Here is a 23833-nt window from a genome sequence, read left to right as displayed (position 1 = left end):
GTTCTAGCCTGCCTACACAACCCTCTGCTCAGTCTCGTCACTCGTGAAGTACGTCAGCGTGCCGAGCTCAGGCCTCTGGACCACGCTGGGGTTCTGATCTGCAGGTAACTTGCCCCCTGATGAATGCTGTCAGCAGGGTTTGTGGTGGACTATTCAGAAAGTCCCCAAAGGCAGCTTTTGTTCTAAGGAAACACACCTCTCCAGCCCCACGTACATCACCCGGTGTGGGCTTAGCACCGCTGGACTGATGAGGCACACCTGGATGGAGGCTCGGATGCGTGCCACTCTGCAAAGTTCCTCAGAAGTGTCCTGTGCTCACCACGCCTGCTTTCCTGATGGTGTCTTTCTTGGCCCTACTGCCCCCCTGTACTAATTGCACCAGAGTCCTCTAGGGCAAACCCTATGTCTGGTTAGCCGCAAATATCTGGCCTTGGTGCTCCATGCAGGCCTAGGATCCCTTGGAACAGAGCATTCAGACTGGCCACCACGTGCCCTGTTAGACTTCTGTGGGTATTGATGGGTGTGCCAAGTTTACGAAAGGCTGGCTGTAGAATGCTCAGAACCAAGAGTCTGGTCAAGCCTCCTTCGACAGTTGACGACGCCCAGAATCATGGCATCTCCTGGACCAGCCCTGGACTTGTGTGAGACTTTGCCTGGCAAACTCCCCAGCAGGCTCGATCAAGTGGCCACAGGCTCTGGGGAAAGCCCTATCCTGTCGGAGCCATCTCAGGATTCTATCCCAGCCTAGCAACCCTTCCCCTCCAAAGCTCATGCCCAGGACAGCGAAAGTGAAGTCACTCAGTCGTGTCTGACTCTTTGCGACCCCGTGGACTGTAGCCCACCAGGCTCCTCCATCCATGGCATTTTCTAGGCAAGAGTACTGGAGTGGGTTGCCATTTCCTTCTCCAGGGGATCTTCCCGACCCGGGGAATGAACCCCAGTCTCCCGCACTGCAGGCAGACGCTTTACTGGCTGAGCCACCAGCGAATCAAGGGCATACCAGTTCAGAAGGGGCACAGTTCATTGCTCCTGTATAAGCATTTATTCCTGTTGGAACTCGGCTGTCTTATCAAAGAAAAACCAGAGAGAGATACATCAACCATACTGAAATCTTTAATTGCTGTGTTTTATGAGTTCAACTCCTAGTTACAATCTGGATCTAAAAAATTACACTGGAATAACCAAGTGACTATACCCCAGGTCCCCCTTTAAGACTCCAGGCTTCCTATTGATTCAAATGTCCAAAGCTCATTGCCATGGATGTTGGCGGTGCCCATCGGGAGGGACTCACCCTGAGCCAAGCCAGCCATCCCACGCTGTGCTGCTCACCTTGGGGTCCCTGAGGCCACCTGACGGCCAGTTTTGCCCAGGGCTGGGGACTTCCCACTATCCCACCATTACTATTCCATTTTATTTTCCCGATTTCTCTGTTCCTTCTTAAGGGCAGAATTCTGCTTTGCATCTTTGAATCCCTGGTGACTTGTGTGATATTCAGTTTATAGTAGATGTTCAATAAATGCTTTTGAATGCATGAATAAACAGATGGTGGTTATTACTTTGCTGAAAAGGCTAAGAGCTTGAAACTACTTGTTTAAGGCTATTGCAATCATTATGGGCTTTATTCTTGCTTGGGCCAGGAAAAAGGCATTTGATCCTGAACCTTGAACATTCAGCTCCTCTGTATTCATGCATCAGTACCCGTGGATGTAGAATGAGGTCACTGGGATAAAGAATGCTTCTGAGTCCACAGACCTGCTATTCTGGGCTCCACGTCAAATGATCTCAACTGTGTCTGACCAGAAAATACATTTCACCTCATTTCTGTGGTGGGAAACCACCTGACTTTCCTCTCTGCCTCTTTGGAAGACTTCGTGATTTGAGGCCGTTAAGAACATCTGCCTGGAGTGAGCCAGGCTTGAGCACGGAGCCCCGTGCATGTTCTCCCAGACATCTGTGACTCGACTGTCTTCAGCCACAGGCCTCGTTGCTTCTGCGGCCTTGTACACACACCAGGCAGCATCGCAGCCACTGAGCTATAGACATACTCACCAGCATCTGTAGGACGGAGACTCCATTCGCAAATCACTAAATCTGGCATCCTGGCTCCTTCCCTGAAAGGAAAAGTCTAACTCTGCCAAACCCATTTTTGTGACTTGATCTGCAGAGCTTCAGGTCATGAGAGAAAGAGTCGCAAGCCAGCCTAGCACTCTGGACCCTCTGTGTGGCAATGCAGGCCGAAGGTCAGGGAGGAGGGAAGCATCTTGCAGCTTCCAGGGGGGCCTGCCTGCCTCCACAGGGGCTGTGAGCCGCACCCGTCTTCCGCAGGTAAGTCATCACATGCAGCCAGCAAGGTTCAAAGACCCTGCGACCTAAGGATTTCCAGGCAGATAGCGATCAACTTCAATCCTTGTTCTATTCTGTTGATAAATGGATACACAAATATTGGTTCTATTTCTCTGGAAAACCTTGCCTAATACACAAGGTTCAGTTCAGTTCAGTTCAGTCACTCAGTCATGTCCGACTCTTTGCGACCCCATGAATCACAGCACACCAGGCCTCCCGGTCCATCACCAATTCCCGGAGTTCACCCAAACTTATGTCCACTGATTTGGTGATTCCATCCACCCATCTCATCCTCTGTCGTCCCCTTCTCCTCCTGCCCCCAATCCCTCCCAGCATCAGGGTCTTTTCCGATGAGTCAACTCTTCTCATGAGGTGGCCAAAGTACTGGAGTTTCAGCCTCAGCATCAGTCCTTCCAATGAGCACCCAGGACTGATCTCCTTTAGGATGGACTGGTTGGATCTCCTTGCAGTCCAAGGGACTCTCAAAAGTCTTCTTCAACACCACAGTTCAAAAGCATCAGTTCTTCAGCACTCAGCTTTCTTCACAGTCCAACTCTCACATCCATACATGACCATGGGAAGAACCATAGCCTTGACTAGACAGACTTTTGTTGGCAAAATAATGTCTCTGCTTTTTAATATGCTCTCTAGGTTGGTCATAATACACAAGGTAGGGGTGCGCAAAGTGTGTGTAACCACTCACCCCTCGAAGGGCGCCATCTTGGCTGTCCCCAGGCTTTGCCTATTATAACTGAAAGTGCTCTGAACACGCAGACACAGGTGTCCACAGGCACACGCCTTCTCACTCTCAGGGATAAATGGCCTCGAGTGTGATCTCTAGGTCATGTGGTGGTCGTACGTTTAGTTTTGTAAGAGGTTTTCATGCTCTTTCCAGCGTGGCCGTGCATTCTCCCTTCCTGGCAGCACTACATGAGTGAAGGAACTCCTCTACGCCCTTTCCAGGATTAGGTGACTTCGGGTGTTTTTTTTATTTTAGCCGTTTACACAGTCATATCTCATCGTGTCTTTACTTGATTTTGTCTAGTGGCTACGGCTGTTGTGCATCTTGTCCTGTGCTTGTTTACCATCTATACACACTCTTCAGTGAATGCACATTTGTCTTTTGTCCATCACATAACTAGATTTTTTTTTTTTTTTGCTCTTGCGTTTTGAAGATTCTTTCTATATTCTAGGTATGAGTACTTTGTCAGACATCTGATTTGGAAATATTTTCTCCCTATTTTAGTTGTCTTTTCATACTCCCAACAGTGTATTTTACAGAGAAAATATTTCAAAATTTGATTTAGTTCAGTGTCTCAAATTTTCCAATCATGATCTGTGCTGTTAGTGTCAAGTGTAGGAACTCTTCACCTAACACAGCTCCAGAGCTGGTTCCAAACAGGAAAAGGAGGACGTCAAGGCTGTATACTGTCACCCTGCTTATTTAACTTATATGCAGAGTACATCATGAGAAATGCTGGGCTGGAAGAAGCACAAGCTGGAATCAAGATTGCCGGGAGAAATATCAGTAACCTCATATATGCAGATGACACCACCCTTATGGCAGAAAGTGAAGAGGAGCTAAAAAGCCTCTTGATGGAAGTGAAAGAGGAGAGTGAAGAAGTTGGCTTAAAGCTCAACATTCAGAAAATGAAGATCATGGCATCTGGTCCCATCACTTCATGGCAAATAGATGGGGAAACAGTGGAAACAGTGGCAGACTATCTTTTGGGGCTCCAAAATCACTGCAGATGGTGACTGCAGCCAGGAAATTAAAAGATGCTTGCACCTCAGAAGAAAAGTTATGACCAACCTAGATAGCATATTCAAAAGCAGAGACATTACTTTGCCAACATAGGTCCGTCCAGTCAAAGCTATGGTTTTTCCAGTGGTCATGTATGGATGTGAGAGTTGGACTATAAAGAAATCTGAGTGCCAAAGAATTGATGCTTTTGAACTGTGGTGTTGGAGAAGACTCTTGAGAGTCCCTTGGACTGCAAGGAGATCCAACCAGTCCATTCTGAAGCAGATCAGTCCTGAGTGTTCATTGGAAGGACTGGTGTTGAAGCTGAAACTCCAGTACTTTGGCCACCTGATGCAAACAGCTGACTGATTGGAAAAGACCCTGATGCTGGGAAAGATTGAAGGTGGGAGAGGAAGGGGATGACAGAGGATGAGATGGTTGGATGGGATCACCGACTCAATGAACACGAGTTTGAGTAAACTCCAGGAGTTGGTGATGGACAGGGAGGCCTGGCATGCTACAGTCCATGGGGTCACAAAGAGCCGGACACAACTGAATGACTGAACTGAAATTAACTGAATTCCAGAATAATTTCTCCCATTCTTTTCTAAATGTTCTACACTTTCAAATTTAACATTAGTCTGTTATCCATTTTGAATTAATTGCTCTGTAAAGTGTGAGTACTGTGTTAAAGTTTATTTCTTTATTTTTGTTGATGGATTCCAATTCTTCCAGCATCACGTGTTGAAAAGGCTGTTCTTCCTCTTTTGACTTGCTCTGGCAACTTGGTAAACCAGTCAGGGACACGTGTGTGAGCCTCACTGATTTAGTGCCTTGTCTCGACCCGGCCCATGCTGTCTAGATCACTGCAGTTCTAGAGCAAGCCTTAGCATAGAGGGCCTATTTCCATTTTGCTCTTCTTAGCTTGATCTTTTTTTAGTACTGTGCCTTTCCGTATAAATTTTAGAATAATATTGTCCATCAGCACAAAAACAAAACCTTCATGGGATCTCAATACTAATTGCATTAAATCTATAGATCAATTTGGGAAGCACTGGCATTCTTCTGTTGGGTTGACAGTCATAAGATTCTCTGCTGCCCTGGGGTCCCCAACCAGTATACCGTCCTACCCCATCTGTATGGTCTTCCTTGGATTGTCTCTTGTGTTTCTTCCCAGGGTTTATAGTTGTGTTTAAGAGGGAACGTGCAGAGAGAGAGACCTGGATCTACCCCATCTTTTGAGCAGGATGATAAGGTTAGATTTGTTCGTGTAAACAAGTGGCAATAGTCTGGAGTCAACTGAGTCTGCCTTCAGTACCACCCTTCCTTCTGACTCAGCTGAGGGTCTTTGTGGAAGCCTCCCTCAGTGTGTTTCCACTCTGTGGCGTCTGGAGACTGGGAGGATCTACTTTGTAGTGTCTTTGTGGAGAATAAATGGGGCCATGGGTCTAAAGTCCTCAGTGCAGTGACTGACATGCCGGTTATTGTCCACCCGATCGGTGACTCTAGAAAGACGTGGGAGGAAAAGATTGGAGCGGGATAAGATTCAGAACAGAGAGACGGTGAGGAAAATTTGTCATTGTCCAGGCAGAAATGATGAATGCCTGAATCAAGCCAATGATGGCAGGACATTTCTTCCTGTAAACGTCACGTGCTGGGAATACCAGCTGGGTCGAATCACATTTGCAGGATTCTTAGGTAATCAGAAACTCTGAGTACATATTCCTCCCTTGTATAAAAACATAGCACTTGGGGGAAATGCTCAGGAAATGCCTGAACCCTTAACATTTTATGACAAGCCCCTCTGGGAGCTCTGTGGGGACAGCTGAGCTGGGATCCAGAACTGAGATCTAGGTTGGGCCTCCCTAGTACTACAGCAGATAAGTGGCCGTGCTACGAGGCCACGGTTGTCCCAGACCCTACGGGAGAACTTGGTATCGAAAGCCAGCCCGTCGCCAACGCTTAGGGGCTGTCAAGGCAGGAGGAGACCCTTCCCAGATGGAGGCTGAAGACTGGAAAGAAAGGTCTTGCAATGGCAGTTCTGTTTCCTTCAGGGAATAAACTTTTTGGAGAAGTTTCATTGAGATCTGTGCTGAAACACTTCCTATCCCTAAAGTTAACCAGAGCAATCTGGTGCACTTGATTGGAGTCACGGCCTGGGTTCACAAACCACTCACTAGTTGTGTGACTCTGAGCAAATCACATCATCTTTCTGAACATCGGTTTTGCATCTTTAAATTGAGAGTGCTAGCATATAGACGGAACCGCATGGTATCTGACCTCATGACACTGGCTCTTTTGCCGTGGCAGTTATTCAGTTCTATACATGTGATAAACTCACATAGAACTGTCCACGCACACATTCTGCTAACGTCAGCTTCCTGGTTTTGATATTGTCCTCTAGTTACATAAGATGCACCCATAGTGGGAAGCTGGATAAAGGGTACAGGGGACCTCTCTGTGCTCTTTGAAACTTCCTGTGTGACTACGTAATTATGTCAAAATAAAAGTTTTTAGAAGTTAAGAAAATGCCAGTGATGGTGTTCCCTTAATAAGTGGAGTGAAGATGGGCACGATACCAAGTGTGAAGCTTGTGTACTCAGCGTGTGTGTCCTCTCCACCCTAGCCCTGGTGCGTGTGCGTGAATGCTTTCAGAAGCTGGGCAGTTGGGTATCTACTTTGGTCACTCTTTGCTGGAGGGACCTGGTCTCCGGGTTAATAAAGGAAAGAGAATCAGAGAGGGTGGGGACAGACCCTGCACCGAAGCCTCACCAAAGCCAGTCCCACGAAGATTTAAGCGCAGGGACATTTTCTTTTTCAAGCATGCGGGTGCTGCGGTCTAAACACACGCCCTTGCGGCAGCAATGGATTTTGAAGTCAGCCCTGAGTTCGATTCCCCTCTCCCTCGCTTTTCAGCTATCTGCCTTGGGACTAATCATTCAGTTTCCTCCTCAGTGTAGGGACCACATGCAGTGATGAGAGCGGCGTGCCCAGCACAGCACCGGACACAGAGTAATAACCATTTATATCCTTGGTGTCCTGCTGGCTCCTTCCATTAGCACATGGGGTGATAAGCTGGGTTACAAATTTACAAAGAAACTCTGCTTCCAGGGAAAATCATTTGGCCCAAGCTCCAGGAGTGTCTTAATTCCCGGACACAACTGGCAAAGCTGCTCATGAGGACAGACATCAACCTGGCGCATTCTGTGACTGTGAGCGGGCTGTTCTGCAAACTGAGTGGCTGAGTTTTGCCATGTGGTTAGAATGACCAGGACTGGTTCGAGCAAGGCAAAGCCACTGATTCTTTTACTAGAGCAGGCCTTCTGGTGAGAAGGGCTCGTGTGTGGTTGGGGCACGCAGCCTGTATCCCTGACGCTGCTGCTTTCCAATTCTGCGGCCGTGGGTGATTAGCAACATCTGATTTGGCACAGGGCCTAGACCTCTGGCATTGAATGTGTTGATCACAAAATTGTAGCATAAGGAGGCTGGATGGATGCTCAGCTCCTTCCCTGCAGAGGAGGGGAAATGAGGCTAGAGAGGGGAGTAATTAGTCCAAGGCTGTGGAGTGAAGCCAGAGCCAGGGCTGCCTGGCTGACTCCAACACCAGGCTTCCTTCCATTGTAGAACAAGGGCTTTGCTCAAAACGGGGGGCTTACTGTGACACACCCAGGCCCCTGGACAGCCAGTGGGCCCAGCTGCAGCTGAGTCTGAGCTGGCCCTGAAGTGAACCACCAATCCCAGCTTTTTATTGGTCTAGGCTTGGAAAGCCAAGGGGAGAAGGAAGCTAACTCCCAGTATCCAGGGAGAGGAGAGGAGCGGGGAGATGGCGCTGCCTCCTGGCTCAATGAGGGCCCCGCCCTCTGGGCTTCAGCCCCTCTTCCAGGGCAGCGGCCGTAACTCCACAGGCTCCCACACAGGCGCCACGTAGATGCTTGTCTTCCCTCTTCAAAGGCCCTTCGCTGACTACACTCTCTCTCCTCCTCACCAAGGCTGGACTGATGGTGGTTTAGTTGCTAAGCTGGTCCAACTCTTTGCAGCCTCATGGACTGCAGCCCACCAGGCTCCTCTGCCCATGGAATCCCTCAGGCAAGAACACTGGCGCGGGTTGCCAGTGCCTTCTCCGGGGGATCTCCCTGATCCAGGGGCTGAACCTGGGCCTCCGGCACTGCAGGCGGACTCTTTGCCATGCGAGCCAGCAGGGAGCCAGGCCTGGGCTGAGCCCTCTTCTCTGCGCCTCCGCAGCTCTCTGGCCATGGCGGGCGCAACGTCTCCCTCAGCGACTGAATCTGAGAAGAAGATTGCACTGCTGCTTTCTACACGTTCCGTACTTGGAAAGCGTCGGCCCCCGGCAGTCATGTGACAGGTGTTTGTCAAATGCTAGTGGGCTGCAGGCCTTCCCAGCTAGGCTCTAAGCCTTGAATGCTCCAACAAGTAGGATTTGGGGATCTTCTTCAAGAGCCTGTGCCTGGCTCTCTGGCTGGAAGAAGCTAGCCTACACAGACCCAGCCCCTGGGGCCACAGTGCAGAGGACAGCCTGATTACGCCTAGGACAAGAGAGGGGAGCCAGACCCCTGGGCGGCGGCGCTTCCCACGCCAGCTGACTGGCAGCTGCCTTGCTCATGGCCCTTGAGGGGAAAGAAGCCTGGCCTGGGCTCATCCACAACGTGGCTGAGAGCTGTGGAGAGACCCCTGATGCAGGCATGCAGTGAGAGGCCCACGTGGAGTGACTCCAGGAAGTCCTGGGTGGAAGGTGACCCTCCACGGCGCACTTCCTGTGCGAGGCAGGCCTCCTCGGGGGGCGGGCCTCGCTGGTGCTCACGCAGGCTCTGGGACCCTTGGGTCAGAGAACCGACACTGTGTGGCGTCATCCAGAGGCGGCCCTTGGCCTCAGCGTGGATGCCCACGTGCCCTGTTGCTCCCCAGACCCAGGATCCTTTCTCTTTTAACTTTTTATTTTGTATCGGATTATAGCTGATGAACAATATTGTGATGGTTTCAGGGGGATAGCGAAAGGCTGCAGCCATGCATAGGCGGGCATCCATTCCCCCTAAAGTCCTTCCCATCTCGGCTGCCACACGACACTGCGTTCCCTGTGCTGTACAGCAGGCCTTTGTCGGTTTCCCATTTTAAATACAGCCGTATGTACACGGGTCCATCCCAAGCCCCGTAACTATCCCTCCCCCTGGCAACCGTAAACCAGGAGTCTTGAACCTCGTCTCCCAAGTGCTCTCTGGCCTCATGTTGCTTGCACGTTCAAGTCCAGACTCTGGGCTTTCCTCTGCCTGGTCCCATTGACCTCCTGGGCCAACTTCGGTCACACTCTCTTTCCACATCCAGATCCACTGCCAGGCTCAGTAGTTGCTGCGTTCTTTCAGGCCCCAGGTCTTTGTTCCGGGGTCCCACTGCCTGAAGTAGACGCCTCTTTTTACTCTGCTCAGTCAAACCCTCCTCTTCGTTCTTAATGACCCCAAACAGAGTCACGTCCACACAAACTCTTCTGCAGCACCCCCCCGGAGTGACATCCCCCTTTTCTGGCCGCACGCAGGACTTGCGTGTTCATTTCATGACACAGCGCTTCATGCCGTGTTAGTTAGGTGGTTATAGCAGTCTATGAGCTCCCTGATACCAAGTGAGATCCATCCTCTCCTCCTTATTCCTGGTGCCTTGGCTTGATGTGTGGCTCAGAATCAGGCCACAGCCGGTGAATAAACATGTGAGAGATTGTAAGAATAAATGAGAAAGATGAAAACTCTCTTTGTTTATCGGAGGCACCATGGGGAATCTTTGCAGGCCGGAAGAATTTTGTAAGGATTTCTGGGCATGGTATCCAAGATAACATGGTATCCAAATAGCTGGTAATGGTCTCTACAGAAACTTCCAGCAGGGTCACCAGTGACTGGCGTGAGTCCTGGAGGAAGGAAGCAAGAACTGAGGCTGGAGGTGGGAGTAGGGGTGGATCCCGTTACTCCTTCCCAGAGTGGCAGCTCTGTGGAGTGCCCATCCATGTCTGGGCCAGAAAGATAGGTGGCCAGGGAGCCTTGGGCTTCTCTTTCACGGCTTAAAGAAGTTCAGAAATTTTCATTTGTTTTTAATACCTTTTTTTTTCCTGAGAAAAAAATATGGATGAAAGCATTGTTGATTCCCCTGGAGCCCTGCAGTCAGCATCTGTGGTCCACACCCTAACTTGATGGCTGTTCAGGGAGGTGGTCCCCACAGCCTCATGATCCCCACACTTTTTCTGGGCTGCAAAAATATGCGGGCTTGATTTAGTTTCAGAATCAGTTATAGACCTACTAGCAAGGACAAAAATGCATGATGACGTGGTTACAAGGACTTGGAGATCAAACAAGAGTTCCCAGGACAGTTTGAGGAAAGCAAAAGGAGCCAGACACAAAAGTAATGGAATGAGGTTTTGTGCTGGGTGACCCCAGGCCAGTCACTTAACCACTCTGAGATTTACATTTTTATTTTTCCTGTAAAAATGGATCCTATTTCACCTAATAATCATGTGAATCCCTGCCCTAGTTCCTCCCAGGATTGTGAAAGAGCAAAATCAATGTGAAACAGGATGCTCTCTTAAACAAGGGAGAGCTCTGCAAATGTGAGTCATCCTTAGTTAGACATGGCAAGGCTGCTATGAAACTGTGAAGTTTGGCCTAAACATTAAATTCTGGAACTCTCTTTCTAAAACTTAACTTTAAAGCAGATGGAAACACAATTTTTTTTTTTTTTAGTGAAGGAATATAGCCCCCCAAATGGAGAAAGCATGCCTGCCTGCTTATCTGGGAGTGCCTGTTGGAAATCTATAGGCATCCTGTTGATTTGAATATAAATCTGAGTTGTTCCTGCACTTATCTTTGTTTAGCTAATTCAATTTTGAGGTAGATTTTGTTTACGCGGTGATTATCCATTCGCTCATTTACTTTAGGCTCTCCTGCTTTTCTTTTGTGGGAAACTTGAGGAACCTTCCCCTGTGCAGACATCCTGAGCACCTCTGGGTTCAGCCAGCTTATGGGAAGTCGGGAAGCGGTGGTCTCCACAGGAGCCCACAGTGCTGTAGTTAAGAGGGCGGCCGCAGTGAGTGCAGAGCTGCCAAGCAGATTCTGGAGTGACACTTTCAGGAAAGAAATTGTGGAAAAGTTGAGAAAATCTGGTCTCTGAGCACATTTGTTTATATAGACAGATCCTGCAAAAAAATCTTTACCAAGGTCTGGAGAGAAGCCTCTTGAACGTCTCTTGGACTGCAAGGTGATCAAACCAGTGAATCCAAAAGGAAATCAACCCTTAATATTCATTGGAAGGACTGATGCTGAAACTGAAGCTCTAATAGTTTGGCTACCTGATGTGAAGAGCCGACTCATTAGAAAAGACCCAAAAGCTGGGAAAGATTGAAGGCAGGAGGAGAAGGGGGTGACAGAGGATGAGATGGTTGGATGGCGTCACCGACTCCATCGACATGAGTTTGCACAAACTCTGGGCGATGGTGAAGAACAGGGAAGCCTGGCGTGCTGTAGTTCACGCCAGAGTTGGACTGGCATGGATCTGGACACAGCTGAGTGAGTGAACAGCACAGGTCTGACGCAGCACCTGCCAGAGCTGGGGCACCACACTGACCCCTGCGTGGCTCAGCTGTGTGGGGCCAGCTCATAACCCCCTTCCTGTGTCTTGGAGGAAAAGGATCGCTCGTGAATACTCAGGCAGAGTTTCCTGTAATGAGCATTCAGATTCCCCACCAGACATTCAGGTTTCCCAAGCTATGTCCATCAGAGCTACATTTCTTTGGCGGAAAAGTTCTAATTTCATTTGTTCTTACCTTTGTCCTGTATCTCTCAAACAGTCTAGCATTCCATACATCTTTGGTCTTCAACTAACTAAAAGTTATGTATAACTTGCTACTTTGCCCTGCGAACGTTTTCTGGCATTTTCAATATCTGTGTCTCTGAGCATCAGCTGACAAAAATGCGGTCACCGCCTAGGACTTGGACCCCATCCTTCTTCACTCATTCATTTGTCTCCTCTTTTCTTATTCTACAGAAATTATTGACTATTTCTGTGTTCCAGGCCCTGCTTTAGGCACTGGATCTTCAACAATGAACCAAATGAGCAAACAGTTGAGCCAAGTGGAGCTCACATTCTGGAGAGGACAGACAGACCACGGATGAGTAAAGTATGCAGGATGTCAAACAGTGAGAAGTGATACGGAGGAGATACTGCAAAGAAAGGGAGAAGGGAGTGTCTGCAGTAGGGTTTGCTGTGCTGGGAAGGGTGGTTAGTAAAGGCTTTCCTGAGAAGATGATATTTAAACAAAGGCCTAGATAAGAGAAAGCAGCCCAGGCAGGCATCCAGATGGGCTAATTCATTGTCACTCCAGGGACTCAGTTAATAATGTTCCTTTGTACCGGACACTGCTCAATGCAAATGGGATCCAGAGAGGACCAGTCTGGAGCCTGGGTGCCTCTTCTGTCTCGTGCATAAAAGGCCGCAGCTGGGATCACGTGATGAACATGCGCTCCAGCAGGTGCTTAAAGCAGGACCGATCCACACTCAGAGATGATTCTCGGACAGCATTTTCTAAGTTTCCAGAGTTACAGAGGAGTTCCGGGGCAGGAAGAAGGTATCCGTGAAGCTCTGAGGACATTCCAGCAGGACTCAAAAGTCTTAGTTATGCCATGGGGAGCCAGCTCCATTATCAAGCAGTACACGTTGCCAAAGCCCCCTTCTCTTGCCTAATGCTCTTCTATCCCTCAGGTGAGGGGAGGGTACATCACTAAGTCAGGCTGAGGGTCTGGGATGAGCAGCCCCAGGACGGGAACATGTAAGGTTGGCTGGCCCTGGATGGGCGCTATGGGGGCAAAAATAAGACACTGACTTAGCCCTCTTGGAAATGGGAGCTATTTAAGTGTACCTGTGGGTGCCTCAAGACAGCAGGATGTTAGGAATGAAGGCACTCCAGGAACCGGTCACAGTCTCCCCTAAATTTTTACTCATCAGTATCATTGACCCAAACAGCACCACCATATATGTGGATAGTTTGGAGGGAAACTAGCTGGGGAAAGCTTAATGACTACTTTCACTGGCACAAAGATCTCTCATAAAATGGGGAATTAAACCTTGAAAAAGCCACCGTGGGAGTGCTGTTTGGAGCAGACGCTCTGATGCCGTCAGCGTCCCCTGTGCTCAGCGGGTTGGGTGGAGATGTCCCTCCTTAGCCTGCCGTTCACCACCAGCATCTCTGGTACCCAGGGACTGGGTGCTCACTTCTGCTGCAGGCAGAGCAGACAGACCGGAGGAGGAGGGCTCTCGCGCCCCCGGGCAGCCCTCAATTTTCCCGTTTGTCTGGTGTGTTCTCAGTCTCTCTCAGAGGCTCCCAGCCGGGTGAACCCCAGACTGCTCACACGAATCACTTGCACCCCAATGGGCCTGCTTGGCTGGGCTCTCCCCATCTCCCTCCCCCACTCCCGCTCAGGCCTCCTGGGGTCAGATCTCAGACGCCTTCTGTGCGCTCTTGTGTGCTAGTCCCTTTAGCTGCGCTCGACTCTTTGCAACCCCAGGCAGCCCATCAGGCTCCTCTGTCCATGGGGACTCTCCAGGCAAGAACACTGGTGTGGGCTGCCATGCCCTCCTCCAGGGGCCCTTCCCAACCCAGGGGTCGAATCTGCACCCCTTACAGCTCCTGCATTGGCAGGCTGGTCCTTCACCACTGGTGCCACAGCTGGGAGTCCCAGGGAAGCCTCAGTTCAGCTCAGTTCAGTTCAGCCGCTCAGTCGTGTCCGACTCGTTGCGACCCCATGAATCGCGGCATGCCAGGCCTCCCTGTCCATCACCATCTCCTGGAGTTCACTCAGACCCACGTCCATCGAGTCCATGATGCCATCCAGCCATCTCATCCTCTGTCGTCCCCTTCTCCTCCTTCCCCAAATCCCTCCCAGCATCAGAGTCTTTTCCAATGAGTCAACTCTTCCCATGAGGTGGCCAAAGTACTGGAGTTTCAACTTCAGCATCATTCCCTCCAAAGAACACCCAGGGTTGATCTCCTTCAGAATGGACTGGTTGGATCTCCTTGCAGTCCAAGGGACCCTCGAGAGTCTTCTCCAACACCACAGTTCAAAAGCATCAATTCTTTGGCGCTCAGCCTTCTTCACAGTCCGACTGTCACATCCATACATAACCACTGGAAACTTGCAGCCAAATCCTCAACTCAGGGTCTGCCTTCAGAAACCTCAAACAAGAACAGCGACCATTTCTGTATTATAAAGTTGTGCTCCTGAGAAACAAATGCCATAAGATTCATATACGATTCATAAAAAAGCAAAGAAGTCACACTAACATTCCTGAGAAGTAAAAGGTGATAAACCCACATCCATGCCTTTTTGCTGTATTTTGCAATAATCTCGGACATAGCTCATGATTTTCAAGTGCCTGCTATAGATGCAAAAAATCTTCATGAAAAAACAAAAATGACACCTCAAATCCTATATGAAATTGATCACTCACTAGGATCAAGTACCATATGTCCCCAAAACAAAACGTTAATATTAAGGTGTAAAAAAATGCAGCCAAAAAGATGCTGAAGTAATTTGATGAAAATCAACATCCACTTTTTTATTCTAAAAACAAAAACTAGGGGGAAAAAAAGAAGAGATTTCTTTAGCCATGCACTCTAGTAAACATTATCTTTGTACAGATGAATTATATATAATTATAGTTATTTTTAAAAAGTAAAAAGAGAACAAGATAGATACCTATCATAATTTTGATTTGCTTTGTCTTGGAGTCTATTAAATAGGATATGAATTATAAATAAAAAGATACTTTTGGAAAACTGCACTCAAAGTTGATCATTTTAGGACAGCGTGTAGATAAACTCAAGATGATCAAATCTCAGAGAATAAGAGTTTAATAAGGTGGCCCCAATTTTTTTTTTACAATGATAGCCTTTCCACAGACAAGCAGTGCTTAATTAGGAAATATAGTGCAAATGGAGATGTTATTTGCACACCAAAGAACTCAAAATCTCTAGTGTATAAGTATAGGATCTAAGTCATGAAAACATTTCTCCAGAGATGTAAAAGAGGGTTTAGGTAAATGCAGAATCTTCACAGGTGTCAGAAGCGTGGGACATCTCTTTCCAGCTGACTCCTCATTTCCATGTAATTCTCATTAAGGTGTCGATAGGAAATTCTTTGGAAGAAGCAATGCTTGTGACACATCCATTTCTGTTATGAAGAGAGAGTCTCATTAAGGCAGAGTATCCAGCTCAGATGGTCTATGCTGGTAGAGCCTAGCAGACCTCTAGAGACACAGAGACTTGACCGTGCTCAGCGGGGTAGCCGGGGGTGGGGGTGGAGGAACAAGCCAGTGGCGGCACAGTGGAAGGAGGCAGGTGTGGAGGAGATGCTGGCGTCAGCGTCAGGGACCACTCGGCTCTTGGCATTAAACTGAATCTTGGAAAGAAGGGAGGTGGTTTGCCCAGGTTTTTCGTTTGTTTTTATTTTATACTGGAGTGAAGTCGATTTACAACGATGTAATATTTTCAGGTGTGCAGCAAAGTGGTCCGGTTACACACACGTGCGTATCTGTCCTTTTTCAGATTCTTTTCCCATTTAGGTCGTCGCAGAACATAGAGCCACGTTCCCTGCGCTGTACAGCAGGTCCTTGCTGGCTCTCCGTTTCAAACACAGCAGTGTGCGCATGTCCATCCCAAATCCCAGTCTATCTCTGCCTGATCCCATCCCTGTTCTCTACGTCTGAGTCTGCTTCTCTTTTGTAACTAAGTTAATTTGTGTCATATATTTAAGATTCCACATATAAGCAATATCACATATTTATCTTTTTCTGTCTGACTTGGTGTGATAATCTCCAGGTCCATCTTCTTCTGAGATGGAAGGAAAGGAAATGAAGACAGATGCAGAGCTTAGGGGCACAGGCGGCAGAGGCCCTGTCATCACTCAGCTTCAGCTGTCTATGCTTTTATTTTTTAATAATTCAAGTTACACATGAACGTGTCCTTGAAACCGCCTAGCAATATAGATGAAATACAAGCTCCCCTTGATCACATCACCATCCTAGTTTCCTGCCCAGAGATGGTCAATTCTTTTAATCTTGCTTTTAATCTGTGTCTCTTGTTTTTACCTATAAATAAGCATCGACTATAAAAACATGCAGTCTCTGCTCTGCATCTCTTCAATTTTCCTTCTTGAATGAGATCGCACTATGCATGCTGCTCTTCAGCTTGCATTTCTCTTCTTAATGTATTGGGAATAATTCACCTTAGCACCTTCAGAGCCATCTCCTTATTTAAGCGCTGCGTAATATTCTGCGGTAGACACGTGTCAAAGCCATTCAAACATTTCTCATCCACAGAGAGATAGATTGTTTCAGCCATTTGAACTTGCAACCACTCTGTAAAGGATATTTTGGTGTATATCTCTGTGTGTAGTTTGTTTTTGGTTTTTTTTCCTGGAGAGTTAACTGGAGGCTACATTTTTCTCAGGCAAGAGGGAGGTTGGAGCCACGGGGTGTTGACAGGGAGAGAAGCCGAGGTTGAGTGAAGAAGGTTTGGAGGGCCCGTGGAAACCTGAGCGCAGGTGCACGGGGGAAGCAGGTGGGGGTGCTGAACAGAGACACCCCCGGGCTCATCCTCGCCAGACCCAGGACACCAGGGTAAGATGCTGCTGGGGGCAGAGGTTGGTTATGGCTCCCTATTAGAACCACCTCTTCGTCCTGAGACTTGATGGGGGTTCACACTCCCTGATGCAACTTGGACCTGTTGAATCAGGAACTCTGGGGGTAGGATCTGGCCATGCAGCCCTTAAGCCCTCTGCTGCTGCTGCTGAGTCGCGGCAGTCAGGTCCGACTCTGTGCGACCCCATAGACGGCAGCCCACCAGGCTCCTCCGTCCCTGGGATTCTCCAGGCAAGAATATGGGAGTGGGTTGCCATTTCCTTCTCCAATGCATGAAAGTGAAAAGTGAAAGTGAAGTCACTCAGTCATGTCTGACTCTTAGCAACCCCATGGACTACAGCCTCCCAGGCCCCTCTGTCCATGGGATTCTCCAGGCAAGAGTACTGGAGTGGGTTGCCATTGCCTTCTAGGGGATTTAACTGCACTCTAAAGTTTGTGAGCCACTGTCCATGGCTTTCAAATCTACTTCTGCTTTATTGACTATGCCAAAGCCTTTGTGTGAATCACAACAAACTGTGGAAAATTCTTCAAGAGATGGGAATCCCAGACCACCTGACCTGCCTCCTGAGAAATCTGTATGCAGGTCAAGAAGCAATAGTTAGAACTGGACATGGAACAACAAACTGGTTCCAAACAGGAAAGGAGTGTATCAAGGCTGTATATTGTCACCCTGCTTATTTAAGTTCTATGCAGAGTACATCATGAGAAACACTGGGCTGGATGAAGCACAAGCTGGAATCAAGATTGCCAATAACCAGTAATAATTCTCAATCAAGATTGAGAAATATCAATAACCTCAGATATGCAGATGACACCACCCTTATGGCAGAAAGCAAAGAACTAAAGAGCCTCTTGATGAAAGTGAAAGAGGAGAATGAAAAAGTTGACTTAAAGCTCAACATTCAGGAAATGAAGATCATGGCATCTGGTCCCATCACTTGATGGCAAATAGACTGGGAAACAATGGAAACTGTGACAATCTTTTTGGGCTCCAAAATCACTGCAGATGGTGATTGCAGCCATGAAATTAAAAGACGCTTGATTCTTGGAAGAAAAGTTATGACCAACCTAGACAGCATATTAAAAAGCAGAGACATTACTTTGCCAACAAAGTAATAGTCATAGCTATGGTTTTTCTAGTAGTCATGTATGGATGTGAGAGCTGGACTATAAAGAAAGCTGAGCACTGAAGAACTGATGGTTTTGAACTGTGGTGTTGGAGAAGACTCTTGAGAGTCCCTTGGACTGCAGGGAGATCCAACCAGTCCATCTTAAAGGAAGTCAGTCCTGAATATTCATTGGCAGGACTGATACTGAATACTTTGGCCACCTGACACAAAGAGCTGACTCATTTGTAAAGACCCTGATGCTGGGAAAGATTGAAGATGGGAGAAGAAGGGGACAGCAGAGGATTAGGTGGTTGGATGGCATCAACCATCCAACCTCAATGGACATGAGTTTGTGTAAACTCCAGGAGCTGGATGGATGGGGAGGCCTGGCATGCTGCTGTCCATGGGGTTGCAAAGAGTCAGACATGACTGAGCAACTGAACTGAAATGGCTCTCACAGAACCCAGGCAGCCCCGCAACACAGCCTTGTGAGCCCTGTGATCACTCCTTTCTCCAGATACCCTTTCCCAACCTGCTCGTTTTCTTACATGTTCCGTTGTTTGGGATTCACCAAAAACTGCTCACATATGTTTCCTCAGCTGTCATTGTGTCATTTCCAGGAGGGCATAGTTACCCCCAGCTGGAGTCCCAAGACATTAAGCAACTGCCCAGGATGGCACAGCTAGTCAGGAAGGGCAGGGCTGGACCCACTTCTGGCTGACAGGCCCCCATTTCATACGGGTACTCGAGGCCCCAGCCTCAGCCTAATTCGCATGGCCCAGTCCTGCACCCTCCCCACCAACATTCTCTTACCCACATCCAAGCTAGGCAAAGATGGCAAAGACCCTGATCTCTTTCCCCATCCCACTGCAGAACTGCAAAGAAACTTTTATTTCTCCAAGTGATTCTCAGCCTTACATATACTAAATCTACAATAATAACTTGCAGCGTTTTGATGGGAGACTTCTGGGTGAATCTAACTTAACCTCTTCTCTCTGTCTCCTCTGCTGTGCCCCAGCCTCGCACGTGGTCAGCTCTCTGGACCAGTGTCAGAACAACACCTAGAGGGCTGAGTCCTTTCCAGTGATGGGGACCGTGCGGGCTCGTGGTGACCATCACTGTGTTGGTCACTATGGGCTGCTTCTCTCTCAGGATGATCGGGGGGGGGGGGGGCTGAGGCTGCCCAGAGGACATGTCCCTCAACTCTGTAGATTCGCAGTCAAGCCTGTGGGTGTGGAGAGGCTGGGGAGTGGAGTGACAGTTTTATACAGAGCCCCCCCTCGCAGCGCCCCACCACCACTCCTGCCTGGCTCTTCTAGATTCAGGTCTACAGTGATGGCTCATCCTCTCAACTCTCTGCGAGGAGAAGGGATTGACTGGCACCAGGGACCACCGACGGGTGTCTCCCCTCCCCTCCCTCTTTGCCGTCTCTGTCCATCCATTCTTGCCATTGCAGACCCAGCTCATGTGGTTTCCAAGCCCTGCACTCGAAGGCCTGGGTATGGAGGACTGAAACTGTTCCCTGCTCTGTGTTTCCTGACAGACCAGGGCCACCGCGCCCAGGGCCTCCCCACAGCAGGGCTCTGGGGTGAGGAGCACCTTAAGATGCACAGACAGTGCACGGAGCAGGCCATGTCACCCACAAAAGATGGGTCTCACAAGCCGCCATCAGGGCCAGAGGGGGCAGACACTGTCCAGGCGCCTCCTGACGGCTGTTTCCTTAGGAAGCTGTAACTGCAGAGCGGCAGCCCTCTCCGTCTGCTCCGAGATGTCTGGTAATCCCTGGATGAACATTTTCTGGCGCTCCTGTGGAGCATCGCTCTTCCCCTGCTCAGTACAGCTGGTCGCAGTCAACGGCTAGGGACAAGCAGGTAACAAATCACCTGCTGTAGACACGTACACAAATAAGCATAAAGGAGGACCATGATAACGTTTATCATCTTCTTACAAAAACACACCCAGGGCCGTGGGTGTGGTCCAGGTTTAAATACAGGGACACCAAAAAGCGTCCTAGGTTCTATACAGGGAGGGGGGCTGCCACGCGACCCGGGAGCTCGGTCCCCCACGGGAGGACCCCTATGCTGGCTCTCTGGCTAAGCTGATCCTCTGGGATGAACAAGCATCCAGACTCTTAGACCACCAGCACAGGCAGGCCCACAGGTAGATGTCCTACTGAACTATACTCTTTCCGGACAGAAAGCAAGCAGATCTTTGGGAAAATGAAATTACTTGTGTAGCTGACCCATCCATCCAGATACAAGAAGTGACATTTACAGAACACCTGTGCTTTCATAGCCAGAGCCCAGGATGGTTACCTGTACCCCTGGCAAGACAAATAGAGGCTGGTAACCATGGCCTTCTGACTACTGTCCTGGTTGTCAAAAGGAAGCCCTCTTAGATGCCTCTTTAAAAAAAGAATATGCTTTTAAAATCTCAAACATTAAAAACAACACAAGAGGCAAGAGATATTCCACAGGCAGGAGAATCAGTTTCAAAGTTCTTACTGATTTGAACCGTCAGAAACAAAAAAGAGTTATTTGAATTTAATTTAAAAGGAAGAAAAAGAATGATTGGCCATTGGGATGAAATTTTTAAATATTTATGTGATTTTTGGGGGGCAGTTTCTCTGGTTCGTCCTTAATATCCTGCCTGGTACATCTTCTGCTCCTGGACCATGAAACAAGAGCCTCTTCTCACTAACTCCAAAGAGGCTCCCAGAGCTTCTCCAGGCATTTCCAAAGTGCTGATGTTTTTCTAAAGAGATAAAACTGGGTGGTCTGGAGGGAAAGTTAAGCTCCAGTTTACATTACTCCCCAGGGTGCAAACAATAGCCTCTTCTACGTTCTCTTCCTCTCCTCCTTGGCGTTCAGCTAAAGGCAGGCCAGTCGCTTTCATATTTTCTCCAGACTGTGGGATGGTTCTCCTAATGGAATTGAGCTATTTTCTTGTAGGTGAAGCTAAACCTTAACTCAATTGCCCAGAGAATTCCAAAGGCTTAATTCAGGCGACTGTTGGAGTAAAGAGAACCTGTGGACACAGAGTCCTGGGGACATTTTCACTGATCAAGGAGCAAACGCAGAGGAGAGCCCGTGTGGGGCGAGGCACACTGCAGGACGGACACCGCCCTCGGCACATGGTGTGTGGCGCTGGGCTTTAGTGCTGAATGTTAGGTGTATTAGGCCTTGTCACCAGAAGGGTTCTGAGATGCTGCTGTTTATTTTGGTTCCTACATTTCAATTAAAACACAATGCATCGGCCCTTTTTTTTTTCAGTCTCTTGTTTAATTGTGAGATTATGGGCCATCATAAAACCTTCATTGCTCTCATATTTCTTCTTGGCAGAGTAGAGAAAAGCTAATTTGGGATTAGGTCCAGAAGCATTTGACCAAGCCTTCCTGCCATTTATTACTCCAAAGGCTCTGACAGTGCTAATGAATGTCTGAAGCTGTATATCATTTTATAAACACACGGCGCCCCAGGGTGGTGCCAATAAAATCTCCAGCGAAGGGCTGATGAGGGCCCATCCGAGTAAGAGGTAGTGATCGTTTTTAACAACTTACCAAAGGCTTGGCCTGAACTGAGCGCAGCAATGTGCGAGTCCAGGGGGAGGAATCCGCTCCTTTAGGGCCCCTGCTGAGCCCTGCAAGCGTTTCTGCTACTGAAGAGGACATCCGTCTGAGCTGTAGTTAAGGAGATGCAGGCGAAGTGGAGACGGGGCACATCCAGCCCCAGGCAGCCACAGAGAGTGGACACTGCCACATTCCCACGTGCTGGCTGGAGCTCCAGTTTGGGACTGTCTTCCTAGAAACTGGAAGGGACGGGGATTAGAGAAACATAAAAACTAGATGCTAAAGTAAGCTCTAAGATCAGCTGGGCACATCCATTCTGGAAGGAGAAGTGATCGATCTCCACCAAAACAATCAGTGAAGCTGATAGGGACAGCTTGCATTGCGTTTTAAAAATGGGACAGTGCGGTGTGTTCCAATTTGAAATGTCGGCTGTGGGCAGGCAGATGGTCTGTCACTCAGCCAACCCACCAAGAGGTAGCCCTGAAGAGTTATAGGTGCAGACTGCTTGCCTTTAAATTGGGTTTATTTCTTGCTTTTTAGCTCCTCTCTGTTAAAGTAATGGCCTCAGACTTCATCTTCCCATTCAGGCTCCAAAGGGCAGACAACTGTGTCTTGAAAGGCTACCAGGGAAAGGAAGGTCTGGGGGTGGGGAGGCATTCTGCCCCAGAAGGCTGTGCAGGGACCATCTCCCCACCTCCTAAGGGTTAACAGTCAACACCTCTTACAGCCATGCTCCTCAACACCATAACTCTCCCTGGCTTTAGGATGGAATGCAAGTTGACTAAAAGTCAAACTTGGGTTGAATAGTCTGATTCTCCCACAAATATTTGCACAAGTCCCACACAGAGATGGGGGCTGCAGGGGCAGGGGGTAGTGAAAGGTGAAGAAAGCCAGGTTCCACACAGCACAGCTGGGTCATTAACAAAGGAAGAAAGAGGGTCAACCTCGGGAGCCACCGATGGAGAGTAAGGAATGTTCGAGGCTGCATTTCTCAGGATGTGGTTTGCGCTGACTCCCCATCCCTCAGTCCCTGGGAGTTTGGAGAGCTCCAACAGTACACAGAGGACTAGGTAAAGACGAGGCATGTACTAACAGGTGGCAGCAGCTCTCTGCTGCTGCTGCTGCTGCTGCTGCTACTAAGTCGCTTCAGTCGTGTCTGCCTCTCTGCAACCCCAGAGATGGCAGCTCACCAGGCTCCCCTGTCCCTGGGATTCTCCAGGCAACAATCTCTAACTGACTCAAAATTCAATATCAGCTTTGCCGTTCTGTTTTCTTGTGGGTATAATTTTCTTGTTTCTGAGTAGATAACAGACAGTGAGAGAAGATTCCAGAACACCTGTCTTTCCTCCTCTGGAAAAGACTTTGCTTTGTTTCTAGATGCAAAAAAAGAAAAAGAAAAAAAACAGGCTGAAAAATGTGCTGCCAGATCTCATCACACTGGCTGGTTTGGAGAACAGTTTCCCCAGGTTCTGGCCGTCAGTTGACTGTCTTTTCATCTTGAATCAGTGAGTTTCTTTCATTTTTATGATTTGTTTTCGTGGGCACTTTGTTGGGGAATTGAAAGAGATTGTTTCAAGCCCTTCTTACCAGATTCCAGTTGAAACTGGAACCTCATACACGCAACTGCAAAAGAAGGTGGCCAGCCTGAACTTCTAGATTCCGCAGAAGCCTAAGTCTGTGGCCAGGTGCCCAGTGGTGCGCCACCAGGCGGCCCCTGCTCTGCCATCCCCCGCCTGGCACTTCACTGCTTCTCCCAGCATGACTGTCATGCCGCATCCAGACAGCTCATTATTGCTCCCCATGCTTTCCACACTCCCTCAACTTTGGGCCCCTGTACCTGCTGGCGGTTCCTTCTGGAATGAGCTTTTCCACTCCATTTCCATCCCTCTACGCAGCACCCACAGGAATGTCTCACACCATGTGCCACACTCGATACTTTTCTCCAGTGTCCAGTCCCGGCTTCAGCCTGGCTGTCCATGTGTGGGTCATTCACATCTTATGGCTACTCAGCCGTGAGCACGGTTCCTGGGTCCAGATCATGCTCTTAGAACCTACCAGGACCCACAGTGCAGAACTTTCCATGTAGGACATTCAGCTAATCTTTACTAATTAAAGGAATGAAAGCGTTCCATAAAGCGAAATAACTAAACCCCATTAGATTTCTTTGAAACATGTGCTGGAACATTTTTAACCCATCCAGTTTTATTTTATTTCATACTCTCCCATCCCTTACCTCAATATACAGCTTCTCATGTGTATAGATTGTGGGGTGGGGACGGGGTTTGGAAAAAAAATCAAGTCTGTATATTTCCCTTTTACAATGGGTGAGACATTCATACCCATCATAAGTACAAAGAAAGGAGGATTCTGAGCCGCTGAGCGTAC

The sequence above is a fragment of the Ovis canadensis genome, chromosome 25 (genome assembly GCF_042477335.2).
Source record: "Ovis canadensis isolate MfBH-ARS-UI-01 breed Bighorn chromosome 25, ARS-UI_OviCan_v2, whole genome shotgun sequence".
Classification (NCBI taxonomy): Eukaryota; Metazoa; Chordata; class Mammalia; order Artiodactyla; family Bovidae; genus Ovis; species Ovis canadensis.
The sequence above is the reverse complement of the archived record's forward strand: the minus strand, read 5'-3'. Positions refer to the sequence as shown.